The sequence below is a fragment of the Podarcis raffonei genome, chromosome 5 (assembly GCF_027172205.1).
Source record: "Podarcis raffonei isolate rPodRaf1 chromosome 5, rPodRaf1.pri, whole genome shotgun sequence".
Lineage (NCBI taxonomy): Eukaryota > Metazoa > Chordata > Lepidosauria > Squamata > Lacertidae > Podarcis > Podarcis raffonei.
In genome coordinates, this window is record NC_070606.1 from 3824229 (window position 1) to 3849780 (window position 25552).

The 25552-nt window shown below is 46.4% G+C and overlaps 1 protein-coding gene across 3 annotated transcripts in view; it reads right to left on the bottom strand.

The window, feature by feature from the left end:
- Nucleotides 1–25303, bottom strand: part of PRR5 (proline rich 5) — a 62834-nt gene extending 37531 nt beyond the window's left edge. The window contains exons 1-2 of one of the 3 annotated variants that reach the window (XM_053387625.1): nucleotides 25129–25303; nucleotides 4691–4813 (exon numbers count right to left, since the gene is read on the bottom strand). The gene's annotated coding sequence lies outside the window, so the exon portion shown is untranslated. Of the gene's footprint in view, nucleotides 1–4690; nucleotides 4814–24507; nucleotides 24645–25128 lie in introns of those variants that run through there. The other 2 variants (XM_053387627.1, XM_053387626.1) reach the window with 2 other exon arrangements.
- Nucleotides 25304–25552: the final 249 nt, after the last annotated feature.

The window sequence follows — 25552 nt, forward strand, 5'->3', positions numbered from 1 at the left end:
CAGCCACCGTGAGCACAGGATGCTGGACTAGATGGGCCATGAGCCTGATCCAGCAGGCTCTTGTGCTCTTATGCTAATGATCTCCAGATATCAGGTTTAGGGTTTTCTTGTGGAAATGCCTCCCTCTACTGGAAGGATGGCTTTGAAGCAACTGAGACCCATGGAAAAACCCACACCTTTCAACATGAGAAATTATATACACTTGAATTGTTATAGGCTCTCAGCACCGAGAAAATGAAGAGTACATTTTAAAGTATCTCGAGAGTATACTGAGTGTATGAGTCTTCTGGGCCAGATTCAACTAATGTGATGTGTCAGCAGAGGGCAGTGAAAGGACTCCGCTAGGGCAGAATGAGACCCTGTCATCATATAACACCTCTACTCAAGAGATCTGAACTGGATGCCCATTTGATAACAGGCCAAGTCAAAGGCGTATATAAAGCAACCAGTTTACCTGAGGGATTGCCTTACCTCAGACATGCCCACTTGACCACTTTAACAGAAACATGGAATCACAGAGTTGGGCTCCACTGGTCATCTAGCCCAAGCCCCGGCAATGCAAAAACTGGCACACTTACAGGTGCCACATAATATTCATTCCATGCTTGTAGGAAGTCAATATTTTAATGTAGCAGCATCTGCACTTCGGAACTCACTGCTTATTGACATCAGGCAGGAACCTCCACTGCCTGCTTAAAACAGTTTTGTTTAGGCAAGCCTATGCAGTCATATGGAGTTTACATGTTTTATTTCTTGCTAGCTACTGTTGATTTTAATCACCTTTTGAATATTTTAAATATCTGCTTTTATCAATAATTTTTTTTTTCATATTAAGCAGTATGAATTTTGGACACCCACCCACTTTATATGTAAATTTATAGGCCTCTTAACCTGCCATATGACCCTCAAAGAAGCTTAAAATAAAAGCAACCATAAACACAATTTTGATGCAGCAGTATCACAGAAAAAACGCTTTAGAAAAGAAAACCCACTACTGAGAATTCAGAAACCCGCAAATTGAGCAGATGAGACAAATGTTGGTCGAACAGTAAACAGGGCGCTTCCTGCATGTGCTCTAGGGGGAAGTGAGGGGCAGATGGGGCTCATCCAACTGGGGAGGTGGCCCATCTAGGAGAAGGAAAACTCATCCTAAACCTCTGCTACCTTGTGGCCATACTCATTCATGAGAGACAGGCTTCAGGAGTAAACACCGAGAGGAAATCCATACCCGCTGCCTTGTGGGACATCTTTGGGAGAAGAAAAGGCTAATGAGTAAATCAGACACAAATCCCAGCAACTCCTGCCACCAAACTGGTGCCAAAGGCCTTGCTTTGCTTTCCTTTGAACCATGTCAGCAAGGCCAAGTGTGTAGGGGGGGGTGTCTTGTCATCTGGGCAGCCCAGGACCTCCAGACACGCTGCCCAGGCTTGTGCCCCCGGGAGGTCACTTTGGTGCTGCAAACACAGTGATTCAACTTCATCCCTGGAGGCACACTCCATTGTTTCCTGAGATGGACAGATGCTGACAACAACGTCAGGGACAGAGCATCCAGTCTGGCCTTCCACCTTAAGTCTCTTCTCCCCTCCCTCATGGCTCCCTGCCCCCATCCCAGTGCACAGGCTTCTCCCACAACACCCTCACTTTCTCCCCCTCCCCAGGATGCCAAATGTCTGGCTGAAAGGCAGCAAGAGTGTTTGCAACTCCTCTGCTTCCCAGAGCCACACTCCAAAGGTCTCCCATTTCTCTTGCTCCTGAACCTAGTGAAACATTAACAAATGTAATGCTTCCTGTTGTGGAAGCCAGTAAGGGGCGGGGGGGAATCTGATAGGCTGGCAAGCAATCACAGTAACTCCCCACCCCCTCTGCAGATGGCAAAAAGGAAGCCTCGCAGCCTGCAGAGCAGTGCAGGAAGAGAGAGAAGAAGTCTCATATCGCCTAGGTAACCAGGCAACTCTATCTTTCTGCGCTGTGTTGCAGCAAAGTATGGGGTGGAGGGGGAGAAACAAAGCAGCATTGACACCCATATGCCACATCAGTTGTGGAAAGCATGCATGTGTAAATTGGTGCCCTTCTTTTTAAAACGCACAAAAGAGACCAAGAACTGGAGTTCTCACTTCTGTGCATCTAAGAAGGGAAAATAACAAACTGTATGCATGTATTTTTTGGAGGACAACCATTTCAGTATTATCCAGAGCACAGGGTCAAACACGCTGCCCCTTGTATCCCTTGAAAGCCCCGTCTCCCACTGTCCATACCCCGCAAGAGGAGGGGAGCCTTCTCTGAGCACAGAGCCCCTTGGGATTTAGGCTGCACCCACACCAAACATCCAGAACACTATCAAGCACCTCACAGAGCTACAATCAATCTCTCTTCCTATGGAGCTCTGGGGATTGAGGGCTCTCCTAACAACTTTCAGCAGCCACAACCAACTACAGTTCCCAGAGTTATTTGAGGGAAGCCATGGCTGTTAAAGTGGCATAATAATGGGTGTACTGTGTCAATGCAGCCGTGGAACTCTTAGTAAGTCAAGGCCATTTATCTCTTACTGTGAAAATGCCATTTTAGCTTAGAAGTTTTCCAGCTAGGGTCCGGGCAGCCGTTGGAAACTTACAGGGATTTCTTAATTAAAATATCAGTAATGGCAAGTGAAACTCCCTTATAATTATAATTTTATTATTTATACCCCGCCAATCTGGCTGGGTTTCCCCAGCGTTGAAGAGTTTCACCTGGCAAGCTAAAACGCATGCACTGATGGAACAATTGTAATAGTGTGACAATGAATTCCGCCCTTTGAGAACAGGTTGTAGATTGCCACAGTTTAGAACTGGAACAGAAAATAGAGTCTAGGGTCACTACACATAATTCTGTGTCACACTCTGCTCAAGGCAAAGACATGCACACATCCACATGTTTTGGGAAGTGACATCATGAAGCAGACGAACACCAAGAAACCTTTGAAAACAACAACTAAGCCCTGTTAGGTTTGCACTGCTCATGAAAACTATGAGAAATATGGAGCTGGTTTCAGGAACCAAAGTCGCTCGGGCAACAAAAAGAATCTTTTCTTAAAGTGTAAAGTACTGCATTTGTTATCCAAAGCAGCCTCTATTCTGCTTTAAATAAATAAAATAAAAAATTAGCTGTGGCCAAGGCATTCATGCTAGAGGTGAAAGAAAATTGTCTCCCCAAATTATCTATCCTACTATTTCGGTAGTGAAATTGAGGGTGTTACTTTGATTAATATTCTCAGGGAAATTGTGGGTGAGAGGGGTGGAGAATAAATTTTCCAACAGTTTTTTGGGGGAGTGAGACTGTTTAGCAGCAGAAGCAGAAACCACTGTGTCAGCCAAGCTGCATGACCCACGACACCCCAAATCATGTTGCCGTAGTGTAGTGGGGTAGCCAGCAAAAAGAAAGAAAGAAAAAGCCACCCAGTGCAGAATTTTTAGAGAATCTGTAGAATGCGGCAGGGCAAAAAAGAAAATTATCTGACATTTTATTCTTCTTCTTCTTCTTTTTGGCATACCTCCATTCACAACAGTAGTAAATGTTTACATCAGTGTTGCTGTTGTTGTAATTTGCATACTGCCCTATACCCACAGGCACAGAGGTCAGGTCTGAGGCAGAGACTGAGGGGCAACAAACCACACAAAAGTGTTCATTCTGCTATTCCCTAATGCAGGTCTGCCAAACTCATGACCCATCAAGACGGATACAGCCCCCCAGTGACCTATACCGTGCCCTGCCAACACACACATTCCAGCCCCACATATGCAGCCCCAGGAAAAGAGCCAAAACAGATTTACTAGCAGGCATCGTGCATCTGCTGTATCTGCTCAGCATGGTGAGTCAGGAGTTGTGCAGGTGTGTCCTGCTAGCTCAAAAGCAGGAGCTGAGGCATTTTTGAAAGTCCGGCTACATCCTGGACCTTCCTTTCAACCATGAAGGCTGGCTCTTGATATTCTGCTACTGGAGGCAACAATGCCTTTTGCCATTCTATTTTCTCCTGGCTGCAGCTCCTTTTCCAATTCTGAAGGGAAGAGACTGTCACTTTGCCGCTGGCTTTATGCTGCCCTTAAGATTTTAGGACTATTGCTTTTATTTTATGGGGAATGAATTTGTCATTTCCTGTAAGCCACCCGGATGACATGTTGTTATTGGGTAGAATACAAAGGCAGAAAGAAAAAAATAGATCAATTCATTCCATTTACAGTGGTACTTTGGGTTACATACGCTTCAGGTTACATACACTTCAGGTTACAGACTCCGCTAACCCAGAAATAGTACCTAGGGTTAATAACTTTGCTTCAGGGTGAGAACAGAAATCGTGCTCCGGCGGTGCAGCAGCAGCAGGAGGCCCCATTAGCTAAAGTGGTGCTTCAGGTTAAGAACAGTTCCAGGTTAAGAATGGACCTCCAGAACGAATTAAGTACTTAACCCGAACTACCTCTGTATGTGCTTGCAAGAAGGGCTGCAATCAGGGCAGCTGCTTGCACACTACAGGCCATCATGTCCAAAGGTTTGGGGGCAGGTGGAAAATGGTGCCCCCGAGAGGATTATCATTTTCCTGGAGCCCCCAAGACAGAATTCTGCTGCTTATGGAATTGGGCTGTCCCTGCACAAATACAAAGCTCCTCTCAGGAGCATCACATCTGAATAAACTGCGTCAGAACTTTAAGAAACAACTTACCTGCTGAAGAGTTCAGAGCAAGGGACTGAATTGAAGTGATCAAAAAATGTAGTAGTTCACTATATCCATGTCACAACTGGAGATTTCTGGGAGTCTAAAGAAGTCGCATGAAGCCACGTAGCTCTGCAAGAGAAGATTTAACATGTTACACTGCAGAAAATTCACTTGCTAATGACATACCTTTGAGCCTTTGCCCAACTACTTTGTTTCTGAACCCTGATCTGTAACTCAGCCCATACCTGCAACCAAAACAACTGTGTATCGCTTGCCTGTTTACCCCTGCCTCTACTAAGCTCCCTTCCGCTATCGTTTCTCTTGTAATGAATTTTAGATTGCAAGCTCCTTGGGACAGTGATCTGTCCTCTTTCACTCTGTAAGATACTATTATTATTACTTACCGTATTTTTCGCCCTATAGGATGCACCTAGATTTGGGGGGGGGGATAAAGGGGAAAAAAATATCCCACCCCAAGTGCGGGGCTGGGGTGGGGGAAGCCCGAGCTTCCCCCGACCCCAGCCCCCAGAACGGGAGCCAGAGCGATGCCGAAGCTGTGTGCAGCTTCGACATCGCTCTGGGAGCTTGCGGGGCTGGGGGGATAGCTTCCTGAAGCCTGCATTCGCCCCATAGGACGCACACAGATTTCCCCTTCATTTTTGGAGGCGAAAAAGTGCGTCCTATAGGGCGAAAAATACGGTATGTGTTGCCAAATACAAAGCATTTCTAGGCAACTTACAAGCACAACTGAAAAGCAACCATAAAGTTAAATGATAAGCAATACCCCCTCCTCCCAAAGACACACATCCAGATCCACCCACCCACTCCAGGTGTTATCACGATCAGTCAAAATGCTGGGAGAAAAGGTACCGTATTTTTTGCACCATAACACTCACTTTTTTCCTCCTAGAAAGTAAGGGGAAATGTCTGTGCGTGTTATGGTGCGAATGCCTACAGATGGCGGGGGGATCGGCTGCAGTTGTGAGCAGAGGATCCATGGTTCCCCTTCCTTCCCTCCTCCGTGGCTCGCTTTGAAACAGCGAAGCAGGAGAAGAGCCGCTTAGTGGGGAGGAGAGAGGGACAGAGAGCCTGCTTCTTTAAAGGAGCAAAGTAGGAGAGGAGAGGAGCCGCTTACACGGGTCACCCCAAATTCACCAGCAGATCACATAGCATGTCCATGGCTACAGCTTGCACCAAAAAAATCATGCACCCACTGTTGCCTGGGGCCGCGGTGGTGCAAAAACATGGTTACAAAGCATGGATCCTCAGGATTTTTGCATTGGGCTACCCCAAACTTACCGTCAGATCACATGTCTATGGCCACAGAATGAACCACAAAAATCATACATCCACTGTTTCGTTTAGAATATTTTTTTTCTTGTTTTCCTCCTCTAAAAACTATGTGCGTGTTATGGTCGGGTGCGTGTTATAGAGCGAAAAATACGGTATGTCTTGACCTGGTGCCAAAAGCATGTAAAAGCTGGTGCCAGGTAGTCTTTCCTGGGTAAAGTATTCCATGTACACACCTAATGATTCTGATGTTAACACCACCACCAGCAGCATTTGTGTTATTTTTGAGTGTTCAAAGCACTTCCTATACATTATCCCAGGGATCATATAGCCATCCCGTAAGGTAGGTTTGAGTTGTTATCCACAAGTTGCAGCAGTAAGGCTGAGGGTGAGAGAATGTGCCCAAGGCCACAGGAAAGACACAACAAACATTTCCAAATGTACCTGAAAACTAGGTCTACCAGCTTCAACTCACAGTTGAGGAATCTCTGGTCTCTGGCTCAAATTAGACCAGCCAGCAGTTCCAGTTTCCCCCCAAGGACCACCTATATGACATCAGGTGTGAGGCAGGTACAGTAACAGCTGCAAAGGAACAACCGGGAGCATTAAAGCGCATTCTTGATTCTTCCTTTGCCAGCATGGCTTACATCTGCGACGGTTAAATTAGGCACAAAATACAAGCCCTGATAGGTTCAGCTATATTCAATTTCGATCCAATGAAATAGAATTCAAAAGTAGACCCACTAATATTCACCAACAGGCTCACTGTCCCCAGGGCAGAAATCAGCGGTTGCATCTAATGTTAGTCCTGCTCAAAGCAGACCTACTGAAAACAATGAGCATAAGTAATTTAGGTCCATTAACCACAATGGCTCAATCCTGAGCACAGATCTAGAAATCCCAAGGGTTCAACTCTGGCATTAATGTGGGACAGAAACTTTTCCAAGTTAGCTGCAAATGACACCCTCTCCTTTTCAGGGACTGCAGAGAGGAGGAAATGGCCTTGAAGAAGATGCTTTCCTCACATCCACTCTCCTCCCACTATAGGCAAGGGGTCTTGAATTCAATCTAGCAGAGCATCTCCACAAGACTGCCATTAGCTGAACAGCTGCACACTTAGTCTGTGGAGCAGATGGCGCAAAATTTCTATGATCTCTCCCCACCCACCACATTACTTGGACTTAGGCATGCACAAAAGAGCTAAAGAAATCCTTTCCTGGGGTCTTGTGCATTAGAAGCAGCAGCAACAACAGGTCTCTAGGATGACAAACAGCTGTTTCAGTGATGTCAAGCCTGCCAGGTTTGTGACAAGAACCATGGATGTTCAACTAAAACACCAGTGAAACGCAGTTGTTGAAGGAACAACTGAATATCATCAGCTGACACTCAAGCAGTAACTGAGTTGACAGTAAGAAAACTGATAATATCAGACCCACTGCTGACGAAACTTTGTATTTTTTTAAAGGCCACTTCCCAGCATCCCATCACGCTTCAGGAGGATAGAGTCCTGCACATAAACAGGCAAGGTTATGAAGACAGAGATAAGCTTATATTTTCAAATTCTGGGCTCTCCCAATGCTAAGGGGAAAGGTTGGCCTCCGCCTCAGTTGTGTGCCTGAATGCAGCTCACTCATTCACTCATGGAGCAAAAAGATGTATTTGAGGAGAGCTTTGTTGTGAGGAACCTCCAACCTAGTGCCAGGGAACCTGGCCTTCACTGGCAGATCTGCCAGTGCAGGCATAGGCAAACTCGGCCCTCCAGATGTTTTGGGACTACAGTTCCCATCATCCCTGATCGCTGGTCCTGTTAGCTAGGGATGATGGTAGTTGTAGTCCCAAAACATCTGGAGGGCCGAGTTTGCCTATGCCTGTGCATTGGTAGACATGGACTGTCACATCTGCTTGAAGGTTGGTTACAAGCTGTATCTTCCGTGCAGGAGAATCCCTGGGCTGTTGTAATGATCTCAGGCAGGCAAGCGAGTCTCTGACAGTTTTATGTATGTTTATTTACAATTTGCATCCGGAGAGCGGCGCCAGGCCTGCCGCCATTAGCTACAAGTTGGTCACTCTGAGTCTCTGCCCCATCACAACATGTAGGGCACCAAAGTCCAGTCCTTCCTCTTTAGTACTTCCATTGCGTCTTAACCCTTTCGGCTCTTCTGGTTCAAGGAGAAGGTGGGTGAACCCCCCCCCCGCAAATGACAATTCCTCCAAATGCTGTCTCCCTCCTGGTTGCACAGCAACCCCCTCGATGTCGTCTATCTCCTCCCCTTCCTCTGTCTGTGAGCTCTCCAAGTCTGGGAACGCTTGATAAAGGGGGGCCGAACTACCCCACTCCTGCTCTGACTGTGGCTGTGATCTCTTGCTTCCAGAGTCAGTCTCTGTCTCCCTTTGTACAGGCATTCTTTCATCTCCAGAATCTGTCTCTTCCCAGGTGTTCAATTCAGCCACGTCCCTGACAGCTGTTAAGGATATGCAAAAGGGAGTCTGAACTGAAGGCAGGAAAGGGGGCTAGTGCTGGTGACTTGTGGAAGTCAGCTGGTAGTTCACCACCCCTCATATCAGCAGAGTCCTCAGAGATTTCCTGCTCCCAGCAGACAGCTTCTTCCAGAGTCCCCGGTTAAGGGGAAACTCCTTTCCCACACAGTGCAAAGTAGCAAAGTCTTTAATGTCTCCAGACACAAGATAAAACTAAGCACTGCTATCTCCCAGATATGTATCTTGGAGAAGTGTATCTGAAGAAGTGTGCATGCACACGAAAGCTCATACCAAGAACTAACTTAGTTGGTCTTTAAGGTGCTACTGGAAGGGAAAAATTTTTTGTTCTCCCAGATATGGTTCTTCTGGCCCTTGAAGTAAAGATACATATGTACAAAGAGAGCCACTAACACTATCAACATGCTAGCTAATGCTGTGTAAATCGCGCAGCCTCTTCTCCTGACTCTCCCAGATTCAGAGTCAGATCCTGACAGCAAACAGGATCGCAAAAGGGCCTGAAGCAGGACAGGGACAACAGGAGAGGACGCACATAAGGAAAGCAATGCCCTGGAGACTATTATACCTGTCTCTACTCGTAGGCATATTTCCTGAACCAATGGGAGGGTGAATGACTCAGCAAGTCATACACTCAACCTCACTGGTGTTGCTATGGTAACCCAGTGCACCTGGCACCCTTATCTCAGAATACCCAGATGTGGAGGATGTGCTCCTCAAGTCATGAGACCGGGGACTGTGTAGGTCAACCCATCTGACACCAACAGATGGCTACACAGAAGACACAACAGATTGGCTGGAACAGCTGCCAATAAACTAAAGAGGCATCAATGTCATGGACTGGCTGGATGCAGAGGAGTGGGGGGGGGGACCAGCTGGGGAATCCCCAAGGGAACCCCCAGGGGAAGAAGACTTAGAGCCAAGAGGTGACAGTTAGTGGTCAGAGGGAGAAGAGGGGGCAGAAGAGGTAAACAGGTGAGCAGGAAGAGGCTGGGGAACGGAGAAGTCCTGACTCAGAGGAAGATGAGGACGGGGCCAGGAGACAGAGAAGCGGATGAAGAAATCAGGGAATCTCCCCCTCCTGATGCAAACAGCTCACCTCTGCCCTGGTCTCCCAGAACATTCAAAGAAATGAGGGCAGAGCAAAAAGAGACAGAGCAAAAAGATGAAGGACCCTGAGATTGCTTGGGAAGGCCAGAGGGGGGTCTTAGGAAGCATTGGGAAGGCTCCTTGCAACTGCTTCACTGGGGCAAGACCTACTGGAAAGAGGTGCTGGGATCTCCAGGCCTGCACTGTTTTGGTTGCTTTGAATAAAGAGTTAAGTTCCCAGACACTGGTGTTTTTATTGCTGACTTGCTCCTGACTCCGGCTGCTGACAATCAAGGACTTTCACAGTAATATCATAGTGTCAGACCAAAGATCACGACCCTGGCTGTGCTTGTTTGCATGGAGCAGCTTCTAAGGGAAGGGGGGCTGAGCAAGGAAAGCAGGCTTCTTGACCCAGCAGTGGGGAACCACTGACCCACAGGCCTAACAAGACTGTTTTGGCCAAGCCGCATCCACCAGCCCTATTCCAGTTGAAATATTCCATGCTGTGCCTTTGGCGGCGTGGTTTGATTTCAGAGGAAAATGGACAGAGGAAGACTGTCTACCTGCCAACATTGGCCTGCAAAGGTAGCAGATGCAGGGACCTGGATATAGAAAATTTGAAGACAGTGGGGGGGAAATGAGCCTGCAACTATATGAACTGCTGCAACACTCCCATGTAAGCTACCAGAGAACAATCAGCTGAGAGGGCTCTCATTGGCTTTAATATAGTCCCATGGAAAATCCCCATGTCAAACCATTTCACCAATACACATTTAGGCATTCTCATTTCGGGGTCAATTAAACCATTATACTTAACATTTCTGTGTCTGCATGTTCTTTTTGTTATTATTTCTTTTTCCTTCTCTATTCCTGCCTCCCCCCCCCCCCCCGCCATGCCACAGCTTTCTGGGTTTTTTGTATAAAAGTCTTGGTTTGGTTATTTTTCTCTATAAACCTTAATAAAATTTATTTTTTAAAAAATAAAAGAGGTTGTTTAGTATGAAGATAAGAGAAAATGTGAAGCGTTATTTTCTTCTGTGCATAAGCTTGAGTAAGCCATCATTTTCTTAGTTCACCTCCCGTTATTAATATACAGTGGGTTCATTTAATAATGTAAGGCTTCTTAAATAATTCTTCAATAGGTAATCATTACCATTTAACGTGCCTCCCATTCCAAGTCTTGAAATATGAAACACGGAGGCTCAGCTGATAACGGCTCTCTGCATAGTCTTTGCCTGCATAGTCCTTTGAATCTTTTTACACTAGTTATGGTCTATATTTCGCATTCCTGCATGCACCGCTGCCCCAAGCAGAGAACAGAATTGACAAAGGCATTTTAAAGGTTTCCATTAATTGAAGACAGTTCTATTTCTACGCCATGCTCCCTGTGAGCTGCGCATGCCCAGTGGCTTGAGCACTGCAAGCTCCGTGCAAGCTGCGCGCCCCAAGTGCCACATGCACAACATTGGGAAGAGCCAGGGCCTCTTTCCCCAGCAGCCGCAGGGAGGCCCTGCGAGGTCCGCCACAGGCAGCGGGATATTGAGATTGCCCGGCCCCCTCTAAAGAAAGACGGGGGGGGGGGCTTTCACACACACACCGATGTTGCCCCTGCCCCCTGTGCTTGAATTTAGAACAGCTTCTCCCAAGGAGGAAGCCTTTAAGCGTGGCAGGCCCTCCCTTGTAGAACTCCTTGCCAACAGAGGCCCAGCAGAAATCATCTTTGCCATTTCTGAGGCACCTTTTGAAAACTATTATTTAGACGGGAGTTTGAAAGACGAAATTGTTTTTGTCAACCAGTAGATACCGATGCTTTAATTTATCTTATTGTAATGTTTTGTTTTTATGTCGTGTACCTCTTTGCTGTATTTTTATGGAAGGGCAATATATATATATATATATATATATATATATATATATATATACACACACACACATTATCAATTATTTTAATTATGTTATTTTTAAAACAATCCTTCTTGCATATTGTTCTTTACACATATAATTCTGAAAAGGAGATTTCCCATGATTTTTCACAATAAAGAGACAATAAGAGCAAGCCCATAAACTAAAATGCATCTAGCTACCTTAATTAACAAGTATAAATGCTCGCGTGTGAAAAACCCAGCTATGGGCATGGAAAAGATGAGCAAATGCACTTATCTTTGCAGAGGATCTATTCACCTTCACCCGTGTTATCTTTCCATCTCTGATGACTTTCACGGAGGTGCAAACACTATGAACACCTTCATAACACATGAAAAAACCCTGGAAAGTTGCCAAGTTAGTTACCACAAAGGCCTGTTTAAAAATAGTCACACACGCTGGAGACTTTACTGAGAAAGCAGCAACCTGCAATGTTTGCAGAGGTAAAACTGCAGCTGCAATTATTGAAAACCCGAGGAGAGAATAAAATATGCAATGACTATAGACCCTGGAAGAATTAAACCCTGTAGGAATGTGGTCCTGGATTTATACCCCTTTGTTGGATTTTTTGCCATATAACTTTTGCCCTGTAACCTCATAATTTCAATCTTAACCAAAGCCACACATTGCTAGCTTTGCTTGCTGAGAAGTTTGCAGGATGCTCAAAGTTCCTGTCAAGCACACAAGGTATCTTTACTTTATTCTAAAGACAAAACAGGTTATTGTATTGCTTCTATCCCCACCCCCCCTGCTTCCCCAAACCCTTGTCTTGGCTACAGGTGGCAAAACCACTGGATGCCCTGTTAGGAAACATGCTTCTCTCAACTTTTGAACTATGGTTTATTGTCAAGGTGATCGGTCAACGTGGGAGACATGCGTTTCTACTGGCTGTGCACTCCAGGAGCATACAGTGGTACCTTGGTTTAAGAACAGCTTAGTTTATGAACAACTTGGATTAAGAATGCTGCAAACTCGGAAGTAGGTTTGTGAACTTTGCCGAATAAGAACATGTTCCACTTCCTGTTGAGTGTGTTCCATTTGTAAATTGAGTCCCCTGCTGCTATGGGAAAGCACGTCTTGGTTTAAGAACGGAGTTCAGGAACAGATTAAGTTCGTAAAACAAGGTACCGCTGTATTGGGCTACTGGAGAAATCACAAGGGAGCAGTGCTCACACAGAAGTGTAATTCACAAAGGAGGCTGTCATTACAGATTAACCAGGCCATTAGCTCTCATACATAGTAAGAACAGCATTCGCTATGTGTAAAACACAAGAATCTGGCCAGGGGAATCTGAAGATAGTCACGTCCAGTCAGGAATAGGAGTGGCAGTTCAGGTTTCTTTAATTCTAGTCTCCTACGCTGTGGGGTAAATCTGAAACCAAAGAAACTTTAAAGCAACAGATTACAATATGGCACGGGGGGAATTTGCTCTTCAAGGTCACAAGTCCACCTGAGCACACCCAAGGGTCTGCGTGTGCATAAAAGCTTGGCCAATGGAACTGGGGCTATAAAACAAACCACCCACAAATGGCCTTTTGATTTGGAAGAGAAACCCGTAGAAAACCAGATCAATCTGCAGCTCAGCTAGCTATGTGAATGGGTAAAAAAGTCCTATTCACAGGCTCAGCACATACAGCAGTCACACCAGTTCCTACTAATATTGTCTTGCAGGTCAAAGCATTATCTGGCAGTGAATTTATTCTGCTACAGGGATGATGCCAGGGCAGAATTGCCAGGGATAGGCTCATTTTGCAAAGATGCATTTAGTTTATGGTCAGACCCCAGAGCCCTCTGTACACAGAGAGTAGAGAACAGATGTGTTACATTAGTTCCTACCATCTGCACACAGTGTAAAGCCACTGGATTGGCCAGGCCAGGTATAAATACTGGGTGCCTACCTTTCTGCCCTTGCCTACTCAACAGATCCATATCCTCCCTCGCTTTGCACTTCAGACTCTAGCTTCCAGCCGAAGCCACTGATCTCCAGCTAGAGAAATATATCCACCTTCCAGATTCGGGTATGGCCACCCATGGCATACAGTGGTACTTCAGGTTATAGACACGTCAGGTTACAGACTCCGCTAACCCAGAAATAGTGCTTCAGGTTAAGAACTTTGCTTCAGGATAAGAACAGAAATTGTGCTCCGGCGGCGCGGCAGCAGCAGGAGGCCCCATTAGCTAAAGTGGTGCTTCAGGTTAAGAACAGTTTCAGGTTAAGAACAGGCCTCCGGAACGAATTAAGTTCTTAACCCGAGGTACCACTGTATTTGCAAAGAGAAAGAAACACCAGTTTTAATACTGGGTATTTATGGCTTCCTTGAATAATGATACTTGCATTTCTGTACTGAATTTCCCAGGAAATTCCAAAGTCAATGAAATAAGAATATTGAGGGGTCCATTCAAGGGGTTCAGCTTCTTAAGGAAGACTGGACCTTCAGAGAGAGTGTACCTTTTAAGGCTCAAACCGGTCGGGAAATGAACAGAGACCAGACCAGGATATACGAAAGCAAAGCGGCTATAAGCCTGATCTTTATTAAAGCTGTTGCAACAGGGTGCTCCCCCCCCCCATGCACACAGGAGAGAAGAGGAGGACCCAGAGCAAAGGTGTGCAAGCCCTTATATAGACTTTGAAATTGCCCACCCCTGTAGCTCAATACCACCCCCCAGATACATCATACCTACAGCATAGAAGGGATGTAGCCCAAGACCACCTTCTTAATACATCAGAGAAGGAGCGGACTACAACAGAAATATGAGCGCATTTTCTTCTTCTTCTCCTGTCTGCTAGATTACCTGATTGGATTACCTGGGCATCCTGGCCACTCTTTTGTTACGATAACAACTCCTATATCCAGGTCACAGGCTCACCCTATTCATATCTGAAATGTGCCCTTGAGAGAGGATTTGTGAGCAAAGGGACAATGGGGAGGCTCCCCATTTCCTTCGACCTTGCAGAGAAATATTTGAGGTGAATTTGGAAGAGAGAAAATGGTTTCAGGACTTTTCCGTGGGTTTCAGACATGTGGTTTACATATTCGTATGTGTTTGCTTGGTACATTTATGAACATCTACTTTATATATAAAGGTAAAGGGACCCCTGACCATTAGGTCCAGTCGTGACCGACTCTGGGGTTGCAGCGCTCATCTCGCTTTATTGGCCGAGGGAGCCGGCGTACAGCTTCCGGGTCATGTGGCCAGAATGACTAAGCCGCTTCTGGCGAACCAGAGCAACGCACAGAAACACCGTTTACCATCCCGCCAGAGCGGTACCTATTGATCTACTTGCACTTTGACGTGCTTTTGAACTGCTAGGTGGGCAGAAGCAGGGACCGAGCAACGGGAGCTCACCCCGTCGCGGGGATTCGAACCGCCGACCTTCTGATCGGCAAGTCCTAGGCTCTGTAGTTTAACCCACAGTGCCACCCGTGTCCCTACTTTATATATATAAGACCTTAAAATTCTTATAACACCAACAAGCTTTTGTGGGCAGAAAAACAGCATACAAGTTAGCTCTTCCATTTAACACTTAAAAGGCCACCCGTGCTGACAAAGGAAAACATCTACCTTTGCGTATTCCTCAAAGTAAGTGATAGCACTGTGCCCTCAACAGGATAGTGGAAAGAGATAAAGCATTTGTGGTTTTGGACTATCAGCTCTAAAAGGATTAACCAGTGTGCTACAAATTAGACAGCCAAAACACTGTTGTAGCAAACAGCAGTGATTAATGTGCATGTCTGAACCTCTGAGACGTAATGGAACGGCAGGCTTCAGGGCTGGTAAGACCTGAGTTCAAATCCTCCCTCACACGTGGAGATCCTTCGGGTGACATTCACCAATTCACTTCCTCTCCACCAAACATCTATCACAAGGTTGTTGTAAGGCTAAAATGGGAGTGGGGACACGTATAACATCAGCAGCTTATATAATGAAGAACAGGATAAAAACGCAATAAACCAACCAGCCTTAATAAAAGGCAAGTTATTATCATCACGCTCTAGGGCACAAGTCTCCAAGATCGCTGCCTGCGCTGAACAAATTTCCCAGCCCTAATTTAAGACAGAGGACGAGATGGTTGGATAGTGTTCTCGAAGCTACAAACATGAGTCTGACCAAACTGCGGGAGATGGTGGAAGACAGAAGTGCCTGGCGTGCTCTGGTCCATGGGGTCACGAAGAGTCGGACACGACTAAACGACTAAACAACAACAACAACAATTTAAGTACCGTATTTTTTGCACCATAACACTCACTTTTTTCCTCCTAGAAAGTAAGGGGAAATGTCTGTGCATGTTATGGAGCGAATGCCTACGGGTGGCGGGGGGGACCTGCTGCAGTCGTGAGCAGAGGATCCATGGTTCCCCTTCCTTCCCTCCTCCGTGGCTTGCTTTGAAACAGCAAAGCGGGAGAAGAGCTGCGGAGTGGGGAGGAGAGAGGGACAGAGAGCCTGCTTCTTTAAAGGAGCAAAGCAGGAGGGGAGAGGAGCCTTCTCCCCTTATACCCCTCTTCTTCATTATTAGCAGCATCCTTCTCCACACACCCCACGCGTGTTCCTTGTCCCTTGAGTGCTTTTCCTTCCTTCCCCACTTAAAACGTGGTTACAAAGCACGGATCCACATGGATCCTCAGGATTTTTGCATTGGGCTACTCCAAACTGACTGTCAGATCACATGTCTGTGGCCACAGCATGAACCACAAAAATCATATATCCACTGTTTCGTTTAGAATATTTTTTTTCTTGTTTTCCTCCTCTAAAAACTACATGCGTGTTATGGTCTGGTGCGTGTTATAGAGCAAAAAATACGGTATATTTCAGAAAGATCCTCCCTCTCTGTATCAGCTAAGAGTAAGACAACAAAGCAATTTGCTACTGCTAAGATGACAAATGCAAACCATCTGTTTAGACTCTCTTGAATTTACAATATTTCAGGTTATACTAACAGGCATTTTTATAAAACTGTAACACTGAGGCAATTTATTTCTGTCTTTGTTTTTCCACCTTAGTGATGAATGACTGTTTAGTTGTACAAGACTTTTATAAGTCCTCCCCAGCTAAGTTTGTAGAGATGCAGAATTAACAGTACAAATAGGGATTTCACTGTACATCAGCTGTCTGTTGAATTATGGAAAGGGGAAAATAAGAGTGGAAGAAGCAAACTTAGCTCAATAACATAAATGTAGAGATGAATAATGCTGATCTCTTCAGTTCATGGGGATGTTGACAGAGAATTGTCTTTATATGTGCAAATCTAAACTGAGACATGGTAGTCAAAGAGCTTGAATCATAGCTATTGAGCCGAATTCATTTGATGAGAATGGCTATTAAATAATATTTTAGTGACTAGCAGTTCAACATCATACATGTTTACAGTCATCCCTCGGGTTACAGACGCTTCAGGTTGCACATTTTCGGGTTGCGCACCACGCTGAACTCGGAAGTACTGGAACAGGTTACTTCCGGGTTTCGGCGCTCGCACATGTGCAGAAGCACTAAATAACGCTTTGCGCATAAGCACCAAATCGTGACCCGCACGTGCGCAGATGCCGCGCTGCGGGTTGCGAACGTGCCTCCCGCACAGATCACGTTCGCAACCCGAGCGTCCACTGTACTTGCAAGTAGGGTGGATAGAAATCAATGATTTAAAAAATAAATTTTAAAAATCGGATTTTTAATCTTCATTCAAGCTATCCTAAGTTCTATTAGCCATCTTAAGACAGATGGAACAAAAGCTGATCACAACAACTGGCAAGCAAGCATCAAAGCAGAATAGCCAGTCGCCCCCCTCCTCCTGAGCCTCCCTGCTCTCTACAGTCATAAATGGAGGCTCTGCTCCAGAACTTGGGAGGTCAGGTGGATGGAAACTGGAGACAGGACCTTTTGAATGAGGACACCCCAGCATCAGAAAACTGCACTCTCCCCAGGGCTGTTTCCACGGAAAAGCAGGCACCAGCTCAAGGCCTCTTAATTTGCCCAAGCTCTTAAGAAACAGCAATTGTGAATTTTTACGGCTCTTCCTTATCTTAAATTTCTTGCATTTCTTTTATTGCTCCTTTACTATTAACTGTAATAATGGTCATTATCAACTGTGCCATTGTAAGCTGCCACCATAGGCACTTCTAAAATCTGAATGTGGGATATAAATATTTAAAGTAACCATTAAAATAAAGTTTGTGGGGGAGAAGTCGTTGGATAAATTTACCCTCCCCCTTTAATCATACGTATATTTACGTCAAGCAAAGTCTAATAGGAGGGGAGGAATTCAACCTAGTTATTCTAGCAGAGGAAGGCTCCAGACAGCTATGAAGCATGTTCTCCAATTTAGCTGTCAGGTTGCATTTAGCATTCATTGCTGGTCCTAGAGATTTTGCCTGCCTGAAAATGTAAATGCAAATTAATTTGGATTGGTGGCTTAGAACGAGCAGTGAAATATACTTATAACCACAATTCTCTCTTTCAAATCGCTACACCCACAAACCTTTCCAGCTACAAAGCAAAATTCCAAAAAATGATTGAACAAGGACCAGATGATTTTTAAACAAGCCAGCCCTTATTTGCAACTGGAATCTGCAGCAGCTTTCAGCAGGCTCTCTGGCTCTCAAAGGGCAGCTCGGATATGATTGCATCTGTCTTTAAAACAAAACACGGGTGAATTTCTCAGTTGGTTCAGGTTTTCACAAGTGACACTAAAATATTTAATGGTCTTGTGCACTTTGAAAAGCCAGGCATGCAGATTCTTCACTTAATTTTTGGAAATGTATCACCTAGCAGGGAAAGTCACATCATATTCAGATTCTAAGGCAGGGGAGGCAACCTAAGGCCCGGGGGCCAGATGTGGCCCAATCGCCTTCTCAATCTGGCCCGCGGATGGTCCGGGAACCAGCGTGTTTTTACATGAGTAGAATGTGTCCCTTTATTTAAAATGCATCTCTGAGTTATTTGTGGGGCATAGGAATTCGTTCATTCCCCCCCCTTCAAAATATAGTCCGGCCCCACACATGGTCTGAGGGACGGTGGACCGGCCCCCTGCTGGAAAAGGTTGCTGACCCCTGGTCTAAGGGCATCTGCGATTGCCAAGGAGCTCCTTCTGTAGCAATACCCAGAGGCATTCTGGGGAAATGAAGGTGGCGCTTGGCTACAGAGTCTCAACCGTGGTTTCAGCCTGAAGCAAGCCTGGCCTCCTGGCAAATACATTGTTTAAAAGCATTTGTTTAATTTCCAGAAGCCTCCCAGGTATCAAGGTCTCCCAGGGGCACCTTTGAGAAGGCAGCGCTAGAGCCAGCGCACCCTGAGCAATGGGGAGCCTCATAGTTCAGAACATCAGCACTGTGAACGTAGCACAGAAATCAGGAGAAGGAGAGAGAGCATTTCAAACCATATTTTGGCCTCGTGTGCTTTTCAGCAGTTGCACCAAATAGGAATAAAGCAAAGGGCTATTTGAGCTACACTTGCTAAGGCAGACCAAGTTAGCAGGAACTTGGGCACTGATTTAAAGGAAGAGAGGAAACCTCCAGATACAAAGAGATATGTTTATTGAACCCAATGCATCCATTAATTAATTAATTTGCAACCAAGTTGGAGACCAAAGAAGTCTGAACAGGGTGAAGCATTCTAAACAGGTTCAACACGTTGGCTGATTTTGCAATTAGTTGGTGGTAGCTATAAATAATATCTTACCTTAAGATGGTTCTAAGAAGAAAAAGATGCTAACTTTGCTAACAGTGAGTTCCAACAAACCTGCTGGTGTCATGTCGGCCCCCCCCCCCGCATTTCCCCCCATTTTGAGGACCTAAATGCCCAGTCAGCTGGTTGTGTCAAAGCAAAGCATTCAAATGGTCAGTGTTTAACCCTCTGGGGTTCTATACAGCCTATTGGGGGGGGGGAATCAAAAGCCCATTTTAAGGCTGACTCTACGGCTTACAACATGTGACAAAGAACACTGCACTAAACACTTTATCAGTTGTTATTTTACAGTACTGCTTCATATTTCCCATAAAGTAAAATGACTACAGACACCTTACTTAACAACTGCAGATAAAGAATATTCTTTATATTCATATAAAGAGAAGGCAAATACAATCCCTCTCCCTCCCCAGTTACACTATTTTGAGAACGTTAGGAGGGCTCCTCTCTCTCTCTCTCTCTCTCTCTCTCTCTCTCTCTCTCTCTCTCTCATGCTTTAATCCCCAAGTACACAATTTTTAAGCCGCTGTACTATCAGAATTAGATTTCTCTCACTGTTATCTCAATATATTGTTGTGATATCTTACTTAGGTGTAGAATGGAATGACATTCAGTGGTACCTCTAGTTGCGGACACGATCTGTTCCGGGGTGCAGTCCGCACCCCGAAAAGTCCGCAACTAGAGCGGCACTTTTGCGCAAGCACACTTCCAGGTTTGCCGCGTTCGCAAGCCAAAAAGACGCAACACGAACCTAACACAACACGAGGTACGACTGTATTCCACTGCACCTCATTTTTAGACTAACAAGGTCATAACAATGCCCCAATGAAGATATGCTTTTGAATGAATGGACAGTGCCAGTCTGGTGAAATCTCAGAAGTCACAAATGCAAATACAGTTTCTAGCGATTTAGAATGCCCTGTATCACTCCTTGTTTTCCCCCTTCACTAGCAAAATTATGGCAATAATTGTACAGTGGTACCTCGGTTTTCGAACATTATCCATTCCGGAAGACCGTTCGAGTTCCGAAACATCCAAAAACTCAATCAGGAAGCCTCAATAAAGAAAACTCAATACAGAAGTCGTGTGGCATGTTCGACTTCTGAGGCATGTTCAAAAACTGAAGCATTTACTTCCGGGTTTACAGCATTTGAAAACCGAAATGTTCGAAAACAGAGACATTTGAAAACTGAGGTACCATTGTATTTGTAAACTTTGTGCAGGCTACAGAATTCAGCTTTTCCTGAAGCAGACTTTTTAGTGTGTTGTGCACACAGTTCTGCTTAAAGCCTTTACAAGCCTAAAATAGAGATTTTTCCATGTCTTGTCTTTCAGTTTCAATGTTGAACACAGTTTAGGTGTTTGGTCAACATTTCAACAATGTTTTCCTATGCATTCAAGTCATAGTTTGTTAATCCTGTACATTTTCCACATTAAATTATTAGAAGTAATTTAGATATCTTTTACAGGAATTATATTTTACTTCCACAATATTGCCAAGTGAAAAGAACAGAACAGAATGGAACAGAAAACCATTCTGTCAGAATATAAAGAATGTAAGCAGAATGAGCCAAGGAATAATTGTGGGTTTAGGTTTCAAGACAGGAACCCAGCCAGATTTTCAAATACATACTGCCGCAATTTGGGCCAACAATTTCTAGTGCTATGTTGCCTGCTTGACTATATAAATATCTGCAAGATTTAGAAGAATGCACAGCTCACACAAATACACCCACTCAGCTCCTGGACACCTGAGAGAAAATCCATGGATGTCTTCTGCTCATCCCACAGAACTAGGAATTCATGAAATGGCTCAGTTAACAACAGAACCACGAAATGGTCCACTTATAACATGGTGGGTTGTCTATGTTCAGTGGTGCAGAGCAGGAAAAACAGCAGTTCTAAGACTGCAGCCTCAGGCACACTTACTCGGGAGTAAGCCTCACTCTTCCATAACTTCCATATACAGGATTGAGCTGAACATAATATATGCCCTGTTGCAACAGATAATAGGGGTTTATGTTAATAATTCATTTATGTATCAGAATTCAACCTGCAATACGGCAATAATACTGACCTACTTTACAAAGTTGTTGATTGGAACACTCTAGAAAGCATTAGGGGAGATCTACACTTAGGCTGGGAATGTGGGTTCTGCCCACAGAGTGAGCCTGCATAGAGAACATCACATCTGGCCTATATAGCAATGATTGCATGCTCATACACATCATATTTCCTTTTCTAGTTCAAATTCCTGCTCTAGCTAAAATTTGTCAGTTCCCTCTATAATACTAATAAGATTTGTTATGTAAAGCAATTGTCAGTTATGTAAAGCAATTGCCATCAAGGTTTATTTTATTTATTCCTTGCATTGATATCCCATCTTTTTCTCCAGGGAGCTGGAAGTGGCCTGCATGGCTCTCCCACATCACCTTTAATTCCTACAACAGCCCTGCGATGTAGGTTAGGCTGAGAGGCAGTGATGGGGCCAAGGTCACCCAGTGATCTTCATAGCTGAGTGAGGAGTTGAACCCAGGTCTTAGTCCAACACTCTAACCACTGCATCACACTACCTCTAGTGCGCCTCCACTGCTGCTGTTCTAAGCCTTTTGCACACGGCATTAGCCACAATCCGTATGTGGTTTCTTGAGAAATGCTGCTGTTGCAACTTGCAACATGCAAATACAACTTGAAACCCAACAAAAACTCACTGCATTTTAAGCTGTGAATGGGTATATATCCTAAGCCTCTTCATGGCATTGCTGATGGCCATCTAGGTTACTCTCTTCCACGGTCCCTCCGTTCATCAAACACAACTCCTATTAAAGCTCCACTTCCTCCTGCTATTTCTTGCCTTCTCTCTTGTGGCCCCTTATATATGAAACTCTCCCCTCTGAATATGTGGCTGACCTCTTTTCTATCTCACTTTAAGAAATGACTTAAAAATTCAACTTACGGTAAGTGAGAAGCAAGCTGGTCATTTCTTTTAAGACCATAACTTAAGGCTGATACAATGATAGCTCTTCTGCTCTGCTCACCCTTCCCAATATTTGCCTCTGCTCAGGTGAGGTTTCCCAGCTGTGTAGCGCCAACCTGCATCACAAAGCCAGCTCTTAGATGGGCTTAGTGCTGCATACCTATGAACCCAGGGGCTTCTGACACGAGAAAATTAGGCTGTTTTGAGCTTGTTAAGCAAATGTCCTTTCAGATCCCACTATCTGAGATCCATTTATTTTGCCAAAGCAGGGGGAATTAGATACAGGGGACCAAACACGAATGTCACAGTTGCCTGTATTCAGCATGTAGCATATAAATAAAGGCACCTTTGCTTACAGGTGTATGCATCCGACCCCATTTTGCTTGCACATCATGAATGAGAGGGGCCACCTGTGTGAAACAATGACACTGACTTTAAACTGAAAAGTAATTAGATAAGTTTTGAAGAAGCAACACACAAGCATTTACAAACGGATCAACAAAAACGACTGCTCCATAAAGACACTGTCAGGAAAGACTGAATCCACTTCAGCCACCCTTTCCATACCCAACAACAAATATTTAAAACCTCAGCAGGAGGAATAGTAAATAAGAATGCAGTTTGGTGAAAGTATTTCTAAAAAGCTTCATCTGAGGCTAGAGCTGCTCACTATGTGCAACGCAGTCAAGGCATCCCCATGTTGTGTTCTGCTACTCTCCTCTGTGATATTTAGGAAACAGTCACCCCATGTTCATCCCACCAGTATCAACATGGGTGGGAAAACATGCAACACGGCACACATAAATCTCTGGTCAATAAACGTTATGGGGGAGAAGCGGAAAACTTCATGTCATGTGTAATGTGGATTATCAGCCTGACTCTGAAACAGCCTCAAAGCCACTGGACAGCAAGGGTCATGGGGTGTTTTACTCTGAGTAGACCTACTGAACTTAATGAGCAGGACTAAGTTAAGTCCATTAATGTCATTAATTTAAAACGTCACCGAATGCTCAACCCACAGGGTTTTAAGCCTCCTGTACAGCTGTTTTGTGCTTTTTACATTTTCTAACATAAATATATTGGGTGGGGAGGGGAGGATCAAGAAATCTGAAATGGCAAACAGAACAGGAAAAACATCTAAATGTAAATTTAATGAATATGTTGTTCTAAATTTGTTATAGCAGTGGTGAGGAACCACTGGCTTAAAGGCCTAATTTGGGTACCAATTTAGCTTGCAAAACTGTCTTCTTCAAATCACACCTCCCTGCCCTGCACTAGACACCACATAGGGCATCAAATGTGGGGCAGGCGGAAACTTCCAAGCAAGAATTGGGAGCCTTAAATTGCTCCCAGTTTTTCCCTTGGCAAGAGGGGTTTTCTGTCTTTGCCCTGTAAAATGTGAGAGGTGACTGGTGATGGGGAGGTGCATCTGATTAAATATGGGTGTGTGTGAAAGAGGGACTACAGTATAATAGCTATAGTACTATTGGAAATGCTAGTTTGGCTCCACCAGTCCCACTCTGACCTTGACCCCACCCTGGTAAGAAGCAGCGACACCACTGCCAAGAGGCCAACTCTGATGTGCTGCCCCGCCAGCCTCTCCTGACCGGCAACACACATTTACCGCAAGGAAAGCGACTAATAGAAAACATCCCTACACTGGTGGAGGAAGAGGAGTGCGGGGGGAGCGCACCAGGCAGTGCAATTCCGGCAGGGTGCCATTGCGGCTGTCCCCCTGCACTGGGCGCCCTGCCCCCAGGACATGCGCCAGCCCCGCCCCCACCTGCACTCTGCCCCCCCCCAGCATGAAGCCACTGTCCCTACAGTAATCATAGGATCATCTGCCCCACATGCAATAAACCAGGGGTCAGCAAACTTTTTCAGCAGGGGGCCGGTCCACTGTCCCTCAGACCATGTGGGGGGCTGGACTATATTTTTTTGGGGGGGGAAGGGGGAATGAATGAATTCCTATGCTGCACAAATAACCCAGAGATAAAAGGACACATTCTACTCATGTAAAAACATGCTGATTCCTGGACCATCTGCGGGCCGGATTTAGAAGGCGATTGGGCTGGATCTGGCCCCCGGGCCTTAGTTTGCCTATCCATGCATATCTCTCCCACAGCCACAGCAGCCAGCAGTCCAACGGTGTGACTTCTCCTGAGCCAGACGGATGTCAGAACTGTGGAGCTGGAAGGGACCCCGTGGGTCATCTAGTCCAACCCCTTGCAATGCAGGAATCCTTTTGCCCAAGGTGGGCCTCGAACCCAGGACCCAGAGATTAAGAGTCTCATGCTCAACCAACCAAGCCACAAAAGATAACCAATTATATTACTATTGTTTCCAGCCGTCAAACTCATGAGCTGCAGCTCACCTTGGGGAAGCCATTCTCTCTCTCCATCAGCCTCGCTGGGGTTTTCCTCCTCGGAGCAAGAGGGGGGTCAGTGGGACCAGCGAGGAGGCGCTGCTCTGAGGATGCTCCGAGAAGAGCCTGCAGGGTCAGGCCAGTGGCCAGGCGGACCGAAGCGCACCAGCCACGCTTCCCCCGACAGCTCCGTAGAGCAGCCCGGCAGCGGGGAGCCCGGCCGACGGCTCCCCGAAGGGAGAACCCGACGTACCCCCCGCCCCGAGTCCCGCCTGGCGGTTCCCGCTCAGGTCCGCTTCCTGCACCTAAAGCCCCTCTCCCCCCCCGCTGGCTCACCTTGGCCGGCGCGCGAGGCCGGGAAGCCGAAGGACCCCACGGCCTCCCTGCCGGAGCCCAGCGTGGCTTCCGCCGCAGCAGCAGCCGGGGGGGTCTCTCCGGTTCCCCGCCCCCCCCCGGCTCGAGCGCGGAAATCCGCCAAGGAGACCCCTGCCAGGGATCCCCCGGAGCAGGAGACGCCCTCTCCCTCCCAGCCCCCCCACCGCCGCCTCCCCCCTTGCAAAGAACCGGCCCGCCCAGGAAGCCGCTGCCCCCCCCGGTCGCTGCCCCCCCCCAGGCGCTCTCTCGACTCACCGGGGCGGCGGCGGGGGAAGCCGCTCGGAGGGGGCGCGAGGTGGGTCTCCGGCCGCCGATGCCGCCGCCTCTCGCTGCCGCCATGGGAGCCTCCCGCCCGGCCTGGCCGGCTCCGCCGCCTTCGTGCCTCCTGCCTCCTGCCGCCGCCGCCGCTCTGCTGGGGGTTCGGTCCGGCGCGGCGGGCGAGGGCGGTCCGTGCGCGCCGAGGGAGATGCGCTGCGCCCGGCCGGGAGGGAGGGAGGAGGGAGGGAGGCGGCGTATTCATCGCGCGCGGCGGGGGGAGGGCAAGCCTCGCTCCACTTCGCCCCCCGCCCCAAACCAGCTTGTGCCTTTGCAGGATCGCAAGCCTCTGGAGCAGGCAGGGGAGCGGCTGGTGCTGTGTGAAAGGCGCATCTTCCCGTTGGGGGGGGGATCTGAATCTTTC